Here is a 15,370-nt window from a genome sequence, read left to right on the forward strand (position 1 = left end):
CCCCATCCCAGAGGCAAGGAGGAAGCAGAAGAGACATGGTGATGCAGAGGTGTGGTTCTGAGGCACAATGCTTCCTGTGTTCGTGCAATTTACCCACCACCCTTTCCTCAAGGTTGCTCCTTAAGTCACTGTCTAGTCCTCACCTATTTTTTTAGTGCTCTGTTCTGCTCTGTCTTCAAATGAAAACAAACAAGCAACATGGTCTCATGACCAAACCACCACCACTCTTAAATCCCGGTAATCTGTAGAGCTAATTGAGCTACTTATTTCAAATAACATTTGTTACAAATGTGGCTCTTTTCTGGTTAGCAAGCAGTTCACAAACTGATTGTGATTTCTGGGAAATGATTTGTGATTCCCAAGTGCTGGCCAAATAGTCAACACGAAGAATTCTCAACATTTGGAGATTTGTCAGCTGTTTTGCATACACTGTTCATTGTTCACTACTTCTGTTATGAGATTGGTCACCTAAGTCATGTGATATTGCTTCTCCTCCGTGATTGGATGACAAATTTTGTAAGCAGGAGAAAAACAAAATAAGAGAACTGTCAGTATAAAACAACCATTAATGTTAACATTGATGAAAATGTGGGCATTTGTGAACATTTTCACAAATAACTGTGCGGCCCTGAGAATACTTGTGAATAATAATACTCACAAACCCCAGTGAACTTGAACGTGGCCCTTTATTTATGAAAATATTCCTGAAACAGTTTTCTTACTAATCAACCAAGTGGCGATAGAAAAGCCTTATCACAATCCAGTCCCTGACATAGTCTGTATCTGTATCTCTGTAGCACCATGTTTTCTTGTTCTTATTCAATAGAAAGTCCATATAAAGGAAAAATAAATTCAAAAATTGGAGATTTTCAAAGTCAACAAGGGGATTTAGTCACTAATAACGTCCCTTAAAATGAATCAGAACAGTGTGTCTAAATCCCCTCGTCCGCTTTTAAAATAATCACCCTAAATGTTTTTAATCTCTATAAAATTGCATGAATATTTCCAATAGCCCTGCTGAGAGTCTTGTCCTGGGAATTTTCATTCAACGCTCTCTTCTGTTTCTCCCCCTTCATGGTCCCTCTTGGCATTCCCTTGATGTGCCAAGTGATGTGTTTTCTTAGATACAGGAGCTTCACATCACATTAGCCCAAGTTTAGGGGTGATCAATTGATGTTGTAGAGAGATGTAAGGCCTTTCTGCAGCCCCACAATCAGATCCACTTCTCAGTTCATCGGTTAAAGGTCAGGCATAAGTTAGCGAGGAAAAACTCTGAGACATGTTGGCCTGATAGCATTACTACAATTTATGCTTCGGCCTGGGGCTGGTGGTATGTCAACTGTGCAACTCTGTTCACAGAAGTGTGTCATAAACAGATAAGTAAGAGTTAATAGAACAAAAGTGCTTTATATCTCTTTTGCCTGGAAACGGTTAACAAGAACAGTGAGCCTGGCTGTCACCTGACCAGAGGACCAATCAGGGGACAGGATACTTTCAAATCTTGAAGGAGGGAAGTTTGTGTATGTGCTGTTAGTTTTTGGTTGTTGTTCACTCTGGGGGCTCAGAGGGACCAGACGTGCAACCAGGTTTCTCTCCAATCTCTCCGATACAGGCTCTTATAAATTCAGAATAGTGAGTACTAGGTAGATAAAGCGAGTTAGGCTTATGGTTGTTTTCTTTATTTGCAAATGTGTATTTGGTTGGAAGGAGTTCAAATGTGTATTTGGCTGGAAGGAGTTCAAATTTATATTTTGCTGAAAGGATTTTAATTTGTACTTGAATACTTAGGCTGGGAGGGTATTCCCAGTGTCTATAGCTGAAAGACGCTGTAACATATTCCATCTTAAATTTACAAAGATAATTTTTACTGTTTTTTCTTTCTTTAATTAAAAGCTTTTCTGGTTTAAGAACCTGATTGTTTTTTTATTCTGGTGTGAGACCCCAAGGGACTGAGTCTGGATTCACCAGGGAATTAGTGGGTAGAAAGGAGGGAAGGGAGAGAGAGGCTAATTTCTCTCTGTGTTAGGATTACTGTCTCTCTCAGGGTGAATCTGGGAGGGGGAGAGAGAAGGAGGGGGGAAGGTGCATTTTCCTCTCTGTTTTAAGATTCAAGGAGTTTGAATCACAGTGATCTTCCAGGGTAACACAGGGAGGGGAAGCCTGGGAGAGGCAACGGTGAGGGAAAGAGTTTACTTTCCTTGTGTTAAGATCCAGAGGGTCTGGGTCTTGGGGGTCCACGGGCAAGGTTTTGGGGGAACCAGAGTGTACCAGGCACTGGAATTCCTGGTTGGTGGCAGCGCTACAAGTACTAAGCTGGTAATTGAGCTTAGAGGAATTCATGCTGGTACCCCATCTCTTGGACGCTAAGGTTCAGAGTGGGGAATTATACCATGACAAAGTGAAAGAGCAATAATGAGATTAGCTGTTATGAAGTTAAAACTGTATCTAAAGTAGAGGTTGGTAAATCAGCATTGGCAATGCGTTTGTAGATTTTTGGTGTAAACTAGGGTATTCTGATGCCACTGCTTCAACTAGGAAGGGCAGATAAAGACTTGTACGTGTAGAGTGAGGTATGTTAGTTTTGTTGTTGCAATCAGGCCTCTGCAAAGCCATCCCATATGAAACGGGCTGGATCATCCCTTCTGCAGCAAAACTCACAGCCTGTTTCAATGAGCCACTGGGCCCACTACCAAACCCCACGGATCTCTCAGGAGCTACACAGATCCCAGAGGGAATAGTAGGAGGCCAGGATGATGTGTACAAAGTCCATGTGCCTCTGCTGTAACGCTGGGCCCCAACAGCTCTGGCCCCAGTCCCTTTCCTGGGCAGTTTTGTTGAAGACATGCTGCCAGTATATTCCCCTAGCCACAGTGCCTCTGGAAGGGGGAACCCAGTCATGAAGGGAGTTCCATGTTAAAAACGATACAGCCTCAGGTTGTGTTACTTCTTCCTGGTAAACTCCACTGGGCTGATAAGTCACCAATGTATATCTGACCGTGACCTGTGACTCCTCCTGAGCGTGCCCAGTACCCTTCTGTCCACAGAGGCCTTTGCAGGGTCAGTGGCAAGGGGACGTTTCTGTCATGGAGATAGCTTAGGGAGTGCTAGCAGTGAGCAGTCATTTTGTCCTCATGAATTCTTTGTGCCCTCTTCCGACAGGTGTACCCACACAAGGGCCTGTTGCAACCTGCCCCTCAGCAAATTATATCCATCCCTTCTCCTTTATCTATTCTTTTGTTAGCCCCTAAAAAACCTTCTAACAGGTGAGAAGCCTGATTCAACCTTATCGAAGCTATGCTGCATTGTCCCTATCCCATCAAACTCATCTCTGCGCTTTCCAGCTCTGCCTATAAAGGTGTTATCAGCTGGTATCGAAACAAATGAAAAGATGAGTTCAGCCTGGCATTGAGCACTCTCCAGTCCTCAGATGTAGCAGGTGCTGTTAATGGAGTGTGAAAGCTCAGATAGGTCAAGCTTTAATTCTTTCACAACTCTCAGGTGAACAAACGAGTCAGTTTGTTCCTGGTCCTTGTGTTTTATTACAATTTAGCTTCTCAAGATGCTCCTCATTCTTTATAATAAATATGAGCATGGCTTGGAGCAGTGGTTCTCACACTTATTTGATTGCGTCCCTCTTCCTTGTGTCAGTAGCTGTTTAGGCCCCACTCCCACTACGTAAGTACATACACCGATAAAAACAAACCAATATGCAACTCTCCCTAAATATGCAGAACGCTAAGGCATTGATTCAAACAGAGCCATTTAAGTACAGTAACGTTAATATTAAGTGAGATACTACTTACTGCTGTCACACTGTTGGTACTAGTGTGATGGGGGTGCATGTTTTGTTTTTTTTTGAAGCCGAGAAATTCCACGAATTGCATGAATGAGCCAATGAGCCATTGTAATAAGAGCAAAACTAAAACTGTGACTGTGGTTGATGCTTACAATTAAACGTGCACACCGCGTAATAGCAAACGGATTAAAGTACAGATGGCAACGACTTTGTATAAGGCTATGCAAGCTTAACAGAAATCCATCAATATGCACAACACCATCTGAAGACTTGATATGTCGGGAGGAATCCGCTTTGCTAGTTACTCATTGCTGTGGGTAAAATGTGTGCTGGAAGCTTTATTTCCCTAAAGCTTTTCACGCACACACATGCACACACCCCCGAATATATTCCACGCCGGGCCTACCCATCAGTTTGAGAACCTCTGGCTTAGAGTATAGGCAGTGGTTCCTACCAGGAGCTGTCACTTTATTCTGGCTTCATAACATATTCCTGATACTGCTTGTGACAAGATGTTCAGTTCCTCAGAAGTGTAAAGCCCTCTTGAGCCATGCAATGGAGTGTTGAGTTAGTCTCTTAATCCACCCTTTGCTCAGCTGTTGGAACCCTGCCTGGAAATACTGTCCTAGTCCTGCTGACTCACAATGGACCCGTGGTGTGTTAACTCCACCTCAGGGAGTGGGGGTGGGTCTATGGGAAAGAGAGCTACAGCTGGGAACGGAGAAGTCCTAGAGGGAAACACTAGAAAGTGTCTAACTTTTGAGGAAAAGACAAGGGAGCCTCGGTATGTTCTGTGCAAGAAGGGGTTAAAGATGCAGCCTGTTTACAGATCCAAAGCACCCCGCCAGGATCCTCTTCTCACTAGGCCTGTGAACACGACAGGGATATACATGGGCTGCTGGCAGGAGGTCTGTGCACCAGCTGGAGCTACCTTGCAATCCATATTCAAGAGAGTGGGATGCCTGCAAAGTGAACCCCTGCAACATTCCTCACTTCTCAGTGGGTTCAGAGAGCACAGCCATCCTTTAGACGTTATAGAAAGGGAAGGAGAAGAAATAGAAACAGACGGATGTTCCGGGAAACGACATCAGCTATACAGCTGAGGGGAGCTCTGCTGTGGGTGGTTTATTTTGTTTCAAGGGTGCCAGCTGTGTAAAGCAGAATTTGGCTCTGCATTGTATGCAAAGGTAAAGTTTCATTGTTGCTTTGTTTTACATTTATACACCAGCAAAACTATAAAATCATTCTTACACATGGGAAAAACTTTTCTTTCAAGAGACCAAAAAAGAGCTGCAATGTGTCTCTCTTCAGCACTTTGCAGTACTTTATGCCTCGTACACCATGGAGGATTGTACTTCTACCAGTTTAAAAATAAATGCCTCGATTCCTAAGAAATTCACCTTGGAAATGATATAGAAATTTAATAGAGTTCTGTTGAAATTACTCAGAAAACCTATAGCAGTAAATGGAGAATGTTATCCCTTTTACAGGATTTTTGAGTCACCCCACACAATTCTATAGCACAGATATAATTTTTTTTTAAATGTTACAGGATGGTGCTTTACTTATGCTATCTTCAAGGATGTACATAAATAAATAACAGAGATATCCTATCCCTTAGAACAGAAGGGTCATTGAGTCCAGCCCCCTGCCTTCACTAGCAGGACCAAGTACTGATTTTGCCCCAGATCCCTAGATGGCCCCCTCAAGGATTGGGCTCACAACCCTGGGTTTAGCAAGCTAATGCTCAAACCACTGAGCTATCCCACTGCTGAGCTATTGTTTATGGGAAAGTGGGGCCACCCAGGGTTCTGTACTGAGAGGCCAGTGCTGTTCAATATATTCATAAATTATCTGGAAAAAGGAGTGAACAGTGAAGAGGCAAAACTTGCAGAAGATACAAAATTACTTGAGACAGTTAAGTCCAAAGCTAACAGCAAAGGGTTACAAAGAGATTCCACAAAACTGGGTGACTGGGTGACAAAATGGCAGCTGAAATTCAATGCTGATAAGTGCAAAGTAATGCACATGGCAAAATATAATCCCAGCTATACATACAAAATAATGGGGTCTAAATTTGCTGTTACCTGTCAAAAAAAGATGTTCGAGTTATTGGGGATAGTTCTCTGAAAACATCTGCTCAGTGTGCAGCAGCAGTCAAAAAAGTGAACAGAATGTTAGGAACCATTAGGAGAGGGATAGATAAGACTGAGACTGTTCTGCTCAGAAATGAGATGACTGAGGGGAGATAGGATAGAAGGCTATACAATCATGACTGGTGTGGAGAAAGTGAATAAGGAGTTGTTATTTACTCCTTCGCATAACACAAGAACTAGGGGTCACCTGATGAAATTAATAGGCAGCAGGTTTAAAACAAACAAAAGGCAATACTTCTTCACACAATGCAGTCAAACTGTAGAACTCATTGCCATGGGGATGTTGCAAAGGTTAAAGTATAACTGGGTTCAAAAAGTAATTAAATAAGTTCAGGGAGAATGGGTCTAACAATTATTAGCTAATATGATGAGGGCTGCAATCCTAAGCTCTGGGTGTCCCTAAACATCCAACTGCCAGAAGATGGGACTGGACAACAGGGGATGGATCACTCATAATTCCTCTGTTCTGTTCATTTCCTCTGAAGAATCTCACAGTGGCCACAGTCAGAAGATAGGATACTGGGCTAGATGAACCATTGGTCTGATGCAGTACGGCCATTCCAATGTTTGAGTGTATAAAGCTATTGCTAAAAGTCTTGTTGTTTATTTTTCCTCTCCTGGTTCCCTCTCTCTAGCTTGATGCCTTTAGAAATATTTTCTCACCTAATTATCGTGACCAGACTCCTGCCCTCTAGGGCATTCAATCTATCCATAGTACTTGGGATATTTCTAAGAACTGGCTATTGCAACAGATCATAGAAAAAAGGCCTGATTTTTATCTTGCACTAGTGTAAATTAGGAGTGACTCCATTGATGATGGTGGAGTTCGTGATATCAGTAAAACCAGATAGGCTGTGTTAATAGCTCAGCTTCATTTTCTTCAAACCAGTCCTTTTTTGATGGTCTCTTTCCCAAAATGTAGCTAAAGCTGTTTCATAGATTGTTGTTCTTAAATCTTCCCAAAATTCCTCTCCCTTTTCTGGTAATGGCTTCCCATGCATGCTAAGTTCAAAAGCCTTCACAAATTCCTTGCATTTCCTTTGGTTTCTGGTGTTAATAGCATTGGTTTGGGGCTTGCTCCTAGGTTTTGCTCTATGTAGTTTCTTTGCTGTAATCTTCACTTTGCTAATAATCAAGGAACGGTCAGTGTCACAACTGGCACTATGGAATGTGCGAGCATTCTGCACTAAGGGTAGGTCTTTCCTCCTGACGATAACAAGGTTTTATGGTGCCAGTGGCCTGATCGTGGATGTCACTCCTTCCTTCCTTCCTCCCTCCCTCCCTCTCTCTCTCTCTCTCTCTCTCTCTCTCTCGGGGACAGAGCACAACACACACCACACCCAGGAGATGTGTGGGTTACACAAGCACTCCCAGGGCCGTAGCAACAAAGAATGTGACCCCCTCTGAACATATGTCCGGGGCCCCTTACAATGCTGAAACTGGAATGCGGTATTTATTTTATACAATATACAGGGTTCATATTATGTATACAGAGGCCTATAGTGTACATGTATTCCGTATTTACGCAAAGCGCTTCTTTTGAGCCTTGCTCTCCGCAAATTGGTTAATCAATGCCTCATAGTCCAGAGATCTGGCAATCTTGTTTTCGATTGAGATAACTGCAAATGCAGAAAGCCTGTCATGTGTCACGGTTGAGCGCAGGATATTCTTGGTCAGTTTCATTCTGCTGAAGCTCCTTTCAGCACCAGCGACAGTAACTGGTTTGGTCAGAAGAATTCTGATGCAAATGTAAAGTTTCGGATATATCTCCTGAAGGCTGTTCTTCTATATGTACATTAAAAAATTGTTTGCCGTGACAAGTCCTCTCTCTTTCTCGATGACATAAATAAAACGATTCAGTTCCATTATGAGTTCGTTGGCATCAATGTCTCCCATTTTTCTTTCAAAATTTTTGCTGTGATTCTCCAGTTCATTTTCTCTGTGACACTGCTTCAGGCTGTTAGCGTTGTACAGAAATCCAAACAACTTATACCACTCCATGAGTTGGTCAAATCGCAATGAAACAGAAGATATGGCCTGATCAGTGAGAACAAGAAGGAACTGCGGTTTGAATTTTTCTTCGGCAGAAAGACGACTCGAATCATCAGCACATTCGTAATCAAACATTCTCTTCTTACGTCGCACCCTGGTTTCTGGAAACACCTGCTCAATACCCATGTGCTTTGCTATTTCACGTGCTTTTGTGACCACAGAGTTATATCCTGTATTTCGATAGTCTTCCAAAAACTTCATTGTAGCACCGACTTCTGCCTGCAGTACGTCAATTGACACATCTGGTGACTGAATTAATTTGCTGGTTTTATTGACGTGAAATAGTATATCGTACCACGTGTACACAGTCAGAACAAAAGGCCACGTAGTAACATGGTCTAAAAGCGCACCGGCTTCTGTTGCTGTATTGCCATCTTTCTTTTCGAGCGCATATTCTCGCAAAGATGACAAAGCATTGCACAATTCTTCAAGGTGATAACGCAATGGCTTCACAGCATCAATTCTCGACTCCCAACGAGTGTCCGATAACCCTTTAACAGATATTGGCATATGTTCTTGAAGTATATCCCAACGTGAAGGTGAAGAAGAAAAGATAACGTATATTCCGAAAAAGTAAACGGCATATTTCAATGACTTTGCCGTGTCTGAGATCACAAGATTCCAAGTGTGAGCTCCACATGGTACATACAAGGCACGGTCATTTATTTCTAGCATACGGGCTTGAACTCCTTTATTCTTTCCTCTCATATTTGCGCCGTTATCATAAGCTTGGCCTCTCATGTCAGCAATGTCTATTCCTAAGTTGTTTGCCTTTTCAAGAAACGCTTCCAATAAGCCCTAGCCAGTTGTATCATGAACATTAAGAAAACCAACAAACGCTTGACGAATATTGACACCATCTTCACCGTTGCATTCAACAAAGCGTAACACCACAGACATCTGTTCTTCATGTGACACGTCAGGAGTACAGTCCAAAATAACTGAATAATATTTTGCTTTTTAAAGCTGCTCTATGTTGGCCTCTTGAGTGTTACTGGCAACAAGTTGAATCAGCTCGTTTTGGATCTGTGGACTGAGATACTGAACATGTGTCTCTGCCTTCTTAATCCTCTGTAAAAGTTCGCTGAGGACAGTATCATACTTTGCAAGCAATTCAAACAGTCCCCAAAAGTTGCCATTCGAAGGATCGCCGAGCTTTTCATTACTTCCTCGAAATGCCAAGTTTCTTTCGGACAAGAAAATAACGACATCAACCATGCGTTTGACAACATTTCTCCAGAAATCTCTTTCTTTCAGAAAAGCCTGCAATTCGAGTTGGTCAATAGATGTACGGTTTACTATGCCTGACCGAAGGTCAAACCATTTCACCATACAGTCTTGATGACCTTTGCCTGTTTCATGCTGCTGAAGTCTTATTGACAGTGCTTTCCAAGCAGATGTTCCACGACGTAGTGATATGTCACCAGTGCCAAATAATTTACAACAAAAACAAAAAATGGCATCTTTCTGAACTGAGTACATTAACCATGAATGTCTTATTTTCTCGCCATTTGCCATGGTTCGATAGAAATGAGTACTTGTGAACCCTCGTCTTTCCTCGTTAAATGGAAATTCGTAACTTTCATTCTGCTGCGGTGGGCCACGTGCAACAATGTCACACACTTGTCACACACAATGTCCGATATTATAGACGGCCAATCTCCTGGATCATCAGTCAGTGGTTCAGATTCAGAAACTTCTTTCCCGGCAGCAGCTGGAATATCTGTCACAGTTTGTTTGGTAGAACAACTGGCTTCACCTTCGACCTCACTTGAAGCACTTCTGAGTACTTCTGGATACGATTCGTCACTGCTAGCGCTGTCCGTTTCATGTGCCTGTACCTGTACGTTGGATTGCAGCGCAAAATACGTTGACAACTTTGGAATTTTCTCAAGTTCCTTCTTGGCATCTTTTGCTGCCTTTCGTTTACTAGCTCCGCTCTTATACATTCTCTTAGACATCACAAAGCACGCTTCTGCGTTGGAAACGATAAAAAACTAAACAACTAAATTAATAACATTTATCCGCCGACCGCCATTATGAATGCAAATACACATTCTTTGAATGGGTCCAACTAAAATTCGAAACTGACCGACAGACAACTGATGTAGCCAATAGCATTATGATGTATCATAATGACTTCACGGTTTTGTCAGTAAAACTGACATGGATTGTGCAATAGCGTCAATAAATGTCACTTACCTAGTTATACCTTACTTTTTTTGCCACTTCTAGGGGCCCCCTTCCTTGCGGGGCCCCCTCCGGTCGGAGGGTAAGGAGGGTGCTCGCTACACCTCTGCTTTGTACCATCTGGGTTGCACTAATAGGGGCCACGTTCCTATACTACACACTGGTCAACTCACTTGGAATGAAAATTGTTCTTGCAAAATTGTTTTCAAGGTCAACAGGTTAACATGTCCACTTTGCTTTTTGGAACAGGAAATGACACCATGGGCACTGTTAGGGCTATGTCCACACTGCAGCAATCAGGACATATGGCTGCAACACGTGTAGACATACCCAACCTAGCTCTGATCTAGCTATATCAGTGCTAGCTTGAGCAACAACTGCAGTGTGGCCATGGCAGTCTGGCTACGTACTCAAGCAACCAGTGCCCATGCTCCCAGGGCTTCACTGCTATTATTATTCGAGCTAGATGAAAGTTCCTCATGTATGCCTACACATGCTGTCCCGGTAGTTAGCTTTGTCTGTACTTAACATAGGAAGTACCACTGTAAATTTGGCTACTGACAAATGTAAACATCGAGGTTAATTGAGCCCACTGCGTTTGTCAAGGGCCAGATTGTGGCAGTTCCTTACTCACACTGGTGAACAGTTACTCCCATTGACGTCAATGGGACTACTCATGGGAGTAACTGTTGACTAATGTGTAAAGATGTGGCCTCAGGTGGCTGGTTCTGCTTGTCAAAGGGCAGTTGTTCATTGGCTTCATGGAAAGAAGGACCAGGCATAAACCCAGGCAAGAGCAAAAAGAACTCTGGAGCTTCACCTTGATCACTTTGATCAATCGGTCCTTCAGCCCTCATATAGATGCCCCAATCACAACATGTCTTCCATTCTTCTCTTATCCTGGCCTTCCTTCTCCATGGGCAGGCATACCTTTTCATGATGAAATCTTCCCAACTCTTTTGAGGTCAGCAGAGCGGTCGTTTCAGTTCCCGTGGGTACCACTCAGTGACAGCTGCAGTCCATTGATTATCAGTGAGCCGGCCCATCGGATTTCACTGTACTGCTTTCAACAACTACATCCTGCACTCCACTCTGTTGTCTGATCCCTTCATTGGGGACTCGGTCATGGATTGAAATCCCCCCAGTTCTTCTTTCCATCACCCTCTCTGTGACAAACAGTTTTTGCTTCTCTGTCTTCATCAGCACCCATGTTTCGCTGCTGTACCACATTGCTAGCGGTACTGTTGAGTTGAAGAGACTGGCACGTGTTGCCTTATTGATTTTTCCTTGGAGGACACCCTTGACAGAATTGAACCTGCTTTCTTCGTGAGAGTTCACCTTCCTGATCATGGCACATGTTAATTTCTTGGCTCAAATAAATATATTGCTCAACCCAAGTTGATCTGGAGCTAGTTGTGGGGAAATTTGACAATGAGGTATATTAGACATTGGAATAGCATCCCAAGGATAATGGTTAGCTGCCCCATCGCTTAGGTCTTTAAGATTAGACAAAGTACTAGACAAATGTACCATAGGGAAACAATCCTATATTACTAGGGAGATGAGCTGGATGGCCTGATAAACCTTTTTCATCTCTCATTTTTGATTCTGCTGAGGCCAGAGTTGTTTTGTTACAGCAAATCTGCCAAGCTTTAGCCCTTTGGAAGGAGACTTCATTTTTCTGAGAGAATTTTAAGGCAGTTTTGAGAACTCAGCTCTTATGACAAAGGATTTTTGCAATATGTTTCAATGAGACATTTATAATCTCACTTGTAATTGTTTGAAATCTTTCTCATTTACATTGTCACCATCTATAACTAGTACCTCATCAAATATAAGCAGTTTTATTACTGCAGAATCTGACTTTAATCCTTTATAGCAACCTTTTCTTTAATTTCCTAGGTGTATATTCTGCCTTGGCCAGTGAAGTGAGGGGGAGTAGAGATTCTGCTCTAATTTTCCTCTGCAAAATGTTAGCTACTATATATGCACATTATATATATGTATATATATTTGCACAATATTATATATATTTTTATATATATAATGTGCACAATATTAACATAATGTGCATAATACACATGATATTAATATTATACACATATCATATATGAATGTTGAGTAGTTATGTTAAGTTGTAGCACTGTGAACTGTACTATGCTTTCCCAGGATGTGGTTCACTCTTGTTAATTCATGCTAATAGATAAATCTCATAATACTTTGCAATAGCTGAACTCTGCTCTTGGCACGGGTGTGACCCAGTGACCCTTTGGTGCCAACTTGCAGAGGGAACAGGAGGTGCATAAGATCTTACAGGGATCCCCTGGGCCAGATATCTGAATAATAGTTCACCAAACAGTGGCATGTGTGGCCTCTGCCAAGAGCCAGTAGCGTACGGGTCATCATAATCATTGCAAAATGTATGTATGCCTAATATTTAAGAAGTTATGTACCTTTACTAAAAAATATGTTTTTAAGGTATTGGAGTAAAGGGAGATCAACAGGAGGTGACATACCTCAGGGATGTTCCTTTTTTGCAGGATTAGTTGACCCCTAGCTCCTTGTCTGGCATGTGTGTATTCTATACCTGTAGTCCTACTGGTATACAAAGCCAGGGGCAAATTGAGAGACTGTGAAATCTACAGCAGCAGAAATCTTTAGGAAGAAACAAACAGAAGGAGATGTCCCATTTATGAATAAGAACAAAAGAGTTGTTCTGGTTTATCTTGGAGTGCAAAAAGGCACACTGAATTGGTCCTCTGCATGACTAACTGACGGCATGCATGTATCATGAAAGAAGGGTCACCACCATTCTGGCTGTAAAGTGTAGCAGGGATTTGGGGTGAGAAACACTTTATTAGACATATGAGTATCTTGTTGATTAAGTCTAGGTTCTAGAATGTGTGTTATGACTTAATTTTATATGTAACCAGTTGTTTCCAGTACTTCAATTAGCTACTATTTGAATCTCTTTGTTAAATAAATGTATATGTGATTTCATTATGAACATATTGAAGTGCTGTGAGTTAAGTGGGAGTGCTCAGAGGCGTAGCAAGCGCCCTCTGTACCCTCCGACCAGAGGGGGCCCCGCAAGGAAGGGGGCCCCTAAAAGTGGCAAAAAAAATGTAAGGTATAACTAGGTAAGTGACATTTATTGACACTATTGCATAATCCATGTCGGTTTTACTGACAAAACCGTGAAGTCATTATGATACATCATAATGCTATTGGCTACATCAGTTGTCTGTCGGTCAGTTTCGAATTTTAGTTGGACCCATTCAAAGAATGTGTATTTGCATTCATAATGGCGGTCAGCAGATAAATGTTATTAATTTAGTTGTTTAGTTTTTTATCGTTTCCAACGCAGAAGCGTGCTTTGTGATGTCTAAGAGAATGTATAAGAGCAGAGCTAGTAAACGAAAGGCAGCAAAAGATGCCGAGAAGGAACTTGAGAAAATTCCAAAGTTGTGTCATAAACAGATAGCTAAGGGTTAATGTCTCTTTCTCCTGAAGCACCTGACCAGAGGACCAATCAGGAAACCGGATTTTTTCAACTCTGGGTGGAGGGAAGTTTGTGTCTGAGTCTTTTGTCTGTCTGCCTGCTTTCTCTGAGCTTTGGAGAAGTAGTTTCTGCTTTCTAATCTTCTGTTTCCAAGTTGTGAGTACCAAAGAGTTTGTTTCTTTTGTATTTACATGAATATAGTGGCTGGAGTGCTTTGATTTGTATTCTTTTTGAATAAGGCTGTTTATTCATATTTCTTTTAAGCAATTGACCCTGTATTTGTCACCTTAATGCAGAGAGACTATTTGTATATATTTTTCTTTCTTTCTTATATAAAGCTTTCTTTTAAGACCTGTTCAAGTTTTCTTTACTGGGAAACTTCAGGGAAATTGAGTCTGTACTCACCAGGGAATTGGTGGGAGGAAGGAGTCAGAGGGAGATCTGTGTGGGTTGGATTTGTGCGCCTGACTTTGCATACCCTCTGGGTTGGGGGGGGGAAGGGAAAAAGGATTATTTCCCTTTGTTGTGAGACTCAAGGGATTTGGGTCTTGGGGTCCCCAGGGAAGGTTTTTCAGGGGGACCAGAGTGCCCCAAAACACTCTAATCTTTTGGGTGGTGGCAGCAGTACCAAGTCCAAGCTGGTAACTAAGCTTGGAGGTTTTCATGCTAACCCCCATATTTTGGACGCTAAGGTCCAAATCTGGGACTAAAGTTATGACATGAGTGGCAGCGGTTACGGGATAGACAGAATCCAGAAGCCAGTAGGAATATTTTATTTTTCTTTTCTCTGCTAGGGGCTTTTTAGCAGAGAGAAACAGTTTTGTTTTAAAAGGGAACCAAAGAGAATTTTTTTTCTGCTCTCTCTGGCAGTTGTGGCTTGCATATTAAGCAAGAACCCATTAAGGGGCTATTAAGAGTCTTTTGTGACAATAGCACTCCCATTGAGAGTCATTACCAGCCCTATATACATGCAAATAAAGTGGTTTTTCTGGTTTGCTTTACATTGAAAACAAAGGGCAAAAGCACGGTTGCTAGGCAGACCCCAGGAGGCAACAGAGCCTGCAGTTCAGAAGATAAACACCGGAGGGCACCCCAACACAAGAAAACAGGAACCATGACTTCTAAGGCAAAAATTGAGGCCGAAGAGCAATTCAAAGAAGCTGAACACAGGCGACAACTGGAGCTGAAATAAAAGGAAGAAAGCATCAAACTGGCAGCCTACCAAAGAGAACAGGCAGCCAAAGAGGCAGCACACAAAAGAAAACTAGAAGAAGAAGAGGTGGCCCACCGAAGGAAACAAGCAGAAGAAGAGGTGGCCCACAGAAGGAAACAAGAAGAAGAAGAGGCGGCCCACCGCCGAGACATGGAAAAACAACAAAAAGAAAATGAAGAGAAGGAAAAACAGAGAAAACATGAACTGGGCTGCATCTGCCAGCCAATCCTAACAACCCTTCGCCAATTATGGTTCCACATCACAGAAAATTTCCCACCTACAAGGCAGGGGATGACACCGAGGCCTTCTTGGAAAATTTTGAAAGAGCCTGTCTTGGGTACAGCATCCCTGAAGACCAGTACATGGTAGAATTGAGGCCACAACTCAGTGGACCTTTAGCAGAGGTGGCAGCTGAAATGCCTAAGCAGCAAATGAATGACTATAAACTTTTTCAAACCAAG

General features: G+C 42.3%; 1 long non-coding RNA gene across 1 annotated transcript; it reads left to right on the forward strand.

Moving 5' to 3' along the window:
* Positions 1 to 14,881: 14,881 nt before the first annotated feature.
* On the forward strand, positions 14,882 to 15,071 carry LOC127045453 (uncharacterized). Its single transcript, XR_007772725.1, has 2 exons — positions 14,882 to 14,975; positions 15,009 to 15,071. It is a non-coding gene; the product is annotated as an uncharacterized LOC127045453 (long non-coding RNA).
* Positions 15,072 to 15,370: the final 299 nt, after the last annotated feature.

The sequence above is a fragment of the Gopherus flavomarginatus genome, chromosome 2, assembly GCF_025201925.1.
Source record: "Gopherus flavomarginatus isolate rGopFla2 chromosome 2, rGopFla2.mat.asm, whole genome shotgun sequence".
Classification (NCBI taxonomy): Eukaryota; Metazoa; Chordata; order Testudines; family Testudinidae; genus Gopherus; species Gopherus flavomarginatus.